Source organism: Gouania willdenowi, unplaced genomic scaffold, assembly GCF_900634775.1.
Source record: "Gouania willdenowi unplaced genomic scaffold, fGouWil2.1 scaffold_333_arrow_ctg1, whole genome shotgun sequence".
Taxonomy (NCBI): domain Eukaryota; kingdom Metazoa; phylum Chordata; class Actinopteri; order Blenniiformes; family Gobiesocidae; genus Gouania; species Gouania willdenowi.
Window position 1 is genome coordinate 7,343 of NW_021145095.1, and position 3,626 is coordinate 10,968.

The 3,626-nt window shown below is 34.8% G+C and overlaps 1 non-coding gene across 1 annotated transcript; it reads right to left on the bottom strand.

Annotated features, from left to right (window-relative positions):
• Positions 1 to 2,425: 2,425 nt before the first annotated feature.
• trnai-aau (transfer RNA isoleucine (anticodon AAU)) lies at positions 2,426 to 2,499 on the bottom strand. Its single transcript has one exon. It is a non-coding gene; the product is annotated as a tRNA-Ile (tRNA).
• Between the last annotated feature and the right edge of the window lie 1,127 nt (positions 2,500 to 3,626).

Sequence of the window (3,626 nt, forward strand, 5' to 3'; positions counted from 1 at the left end):
TTTAGCCTGTTTTTATGAATATTCATAAACTACTATCAAACTGCTCCCTGGGTGTCTGTAGTTAGCAGCCCACTGCTAACCCTCTGGAATAATGGGTCAAAACACAGAGAATGAGTGAGTGATCAATAAAGTTACATTATTTTATTTATTATTGATCAGTTGATTATCCAGATGTGTCGCTGGTTTGGCTGGTCCTGAGCTCTACGTCTGGTGTCAGCAGTGAAAGTGTGGAGATGTTATCTCTGTGTGGCTACCGTTAGCTGGAGGTTAGCTGTGGGCTACATGGTGCTGTGGTGTGATGGACGTCTGATGGTGGCTCAGAGTGGGAGTTGTTGTGGTAGAATGTTCTCCTGTGCATCAGGACTTAAGGCCTGTCTGAGGGAATGGGTGAGGAAGCTCCATGACTTATTTACCTGTGATGTACCATGGTGATAATTGATAGACAGAAAGACATCATTCCATTATGTTACATGTACCGTAATATGCAATATTACCTTAAGTTGTTTAGATTTAAACTGACTTGTAGAATACTTGTACTCTATTTTCTTCATCAGCACTTTAAACACATTTTATTTTTATTCATAATTGTAGTTTTAAATTATGACTGTCTTTTAAATCCTCTTTTTGTGTATTTCTATAAACATAACTTTGTTTGACTGGTGCTCAGGGAGTATGGAGGACCAAACCTGCCTAACGTATAAATAAATAAATGTATTAATAAATATTGGAATAAATAATTAAAGTAATGAATATATAAATAAAGAGATAATTAAATGCATAAATAAATTAATAAAAACTGGTAAATAAATCTGATATAAACAAATAAATGTCTTAAATTGATTCATACATTTATTCATTTATTCATGTATTTATTTCTACTTTTATTTATTTCAACATGTATTTATTTCTACTTTTATTTATTTCTACTTTTATTTATTTATACATGTATTTATTTCCACATTTATTTAATTCCACATTTCTGTGTCCCTATGCTAATGAGGTAGGAGGGACTAACCTCAGTCTCATTTAGGATTGGTCAACTGAGCGATCCAATCAGATCCACTTCCTGTTGCAGCAGATGGGCGTGGCTTAGATGAAGAAGTGAAGATGGCTGATTTCAGAGTTTTAGTGAATGACTTACGAGCTTTAGCTGATGAAGTTGAAAACAATTCACCAAATGACGACCTTCACTTTTATCTGGATAGTTTTATTAACAGCTTAGCTCAGCTAAACTCTGATATGGATTTAGAAGTTGACCCAGCAGTGTTTGATGGTCTGGATCTTCTCAGAGACTGAAGAAACAACCTTCAGATGCCCCTCCTACTTTTTACCCCCATATGATTGAGGCTCACCTCCATTCAGAGAACACTGCTCTGGACATCACAGAGATGTTCAGTGTGAGTGAGAGAACAATTAGTGTGAGGATGGTACATTATGAGATAAGGTCATTTTAACCTACTTCTGTCAACATCTGTTTTGTAACTCTTGCTTGTTTGAAAGTAGCAACAGTAGAACTATATTTGTGTGTAAATATTACTCATGTTAATGTGTATTAATGCTAGGCTAGGCTAACGTTGCATTGCTATTCCATTTCAATACTTATATTATGGTCATATTATATGGCATATGTTCAGGTTCTAATGTCATGTAGACTACACAACAATTAGGCTACATTAAAACAATCTGGTCTGTTTTAACAGCACATCAGCCCTTGTCCTTAATATCAGCTAATGTATAAAGTCATCTAGTATTGTTTTGTCCTTGTTATCTCTAGCATCTGTCCAGGTTAGCAGTAGTTTTAATTTAGAGTTCAGTAAAACTTACTTTGTCAAAACAAGCACAGTTGTAGCTATAGTGTGCTAATATATGTACATGTTTGATCATTAAAAATAGGCTACATTATTATTAGTCTATGAGTTTTTATTACATACAATGGTTAGATCATTTCACAGACAGTTTTCATTTCATGTCTATTGTGACCTTTCTCATTGTTTTGGATAAACAGAGTCCATGATTTATTCACTACATTGTAAGACAATGATTTGGATGAAAGTATAACCTACATTCTGCAGCTCCATCACAACTGTGGATACAAAATGATGGTTGGACACCTGAATACACAAGGCATACACATACAAAGTAAGTATTATTAGTATTTAACCTAAATTGTTCTGGGATTATTCATCAATAAATTGGTATTTGTCCTACTTGCTGATTTATTAAGATGTCAAAAAGAAGCTTCTTTACTGACAGTCATTCTAGATTTTTGGCTATTTGTGAATTTTCTTCCAGGTTTGGGAATGATTAACAGTTTAGATATTCTTTATCTGTGTTTATTGTATACATATTCATACCTTGTCCTTTCTGACTCATACACTAACATTTACAACACATGAAAGCAGGTTTATGGTCCTTGATTAATATCTGGCCAGTATGGGGTTTGAACCCATGACCTTGGCGTTATTAGCACCACGCTCTGACCAGCTGAGCTAACTGGCCTATGAAGCTGCTAAAATGTGTAAAAATTTGGTTGAGTTAAAACGATCACGGTTCTAAACACCTAGAAAGTTGGCAGTAGAAAATTCAGCAGTACTCATCCCTTAGCTTAAAGCTGCAGTATGTATTTTTTTTAATGTTATTTGGTCAAAAGTCCATAATCATCTTTGAGCATATTGTAATCCAAAGTGTTCTGAGTAGACAGTGAATCTCTTCTCCTTCTCCAGGTTCTGAAAATGAAGTTTATCAATACAGAATGGATGTCAGCCAATCAGAAATCTTTCTACCAACACAGCAATCTTATGAGCTGATTTAAGCATTACTATTGGCTGCTCGAGCTGCTCATTAAAAGTCAACGTGTGTTCTTGATCTGAGAGTAGATAAAGTCCCATGGCTTTAAGGTCTAGATTATCATACAGATTGATAATCTGGTCCATGTGATTATAGAGAAGCTAGGAAACAATAGCAGTAATGATATTTATTAGGATATACTTTTTGCATGTCTTGCAGGAACCTCCTTATATATCTTTACAAGTGTCGTGTTCTGATTCACCAAGCAAGAAGGAAGAGGTGTTGAGCAGAACAAGCTACAGCTATAGCCAAATTAAAGAGCACTATTTAGTAAAGGACTGACTGTTACATTTATTGATAGACTTTATTTATGGACAATTTATCAACTAAAATATATCTTTTGGTATGAAACATCATATTTGAAATGAGAAAAGGATCTTTGTGGATTCATCACCTTTAGGAAGGAACATGTAAAGGTCTGTAATACCAACTCTCACACAAGTCCAAATAGTGACGCTGACACTTTTTATATCAATGGTTCAAAATGGAAGAACAACTGTGTGGTTTATATAGAGACATTGATGAAGCCTTGGAACATTTATTCTATATTTGCCCAGAAACTAAAAGGTTTATGTGTGACTCACTAAAAATGAACAATATTAATACTTTTGAATGATAATCTTTGTAAAATGCCTAGTCAGCTGATTGAGGCTGTGTGTGTCAGACACTTTCTGTATCCACGGACCAATCAGATCATTCATTCATTCATTATACACTTTCATTATACACTGTGGTGACGCTGACAGCCTCAGCAGGAACATACAGCAGTTGTGCTGCTA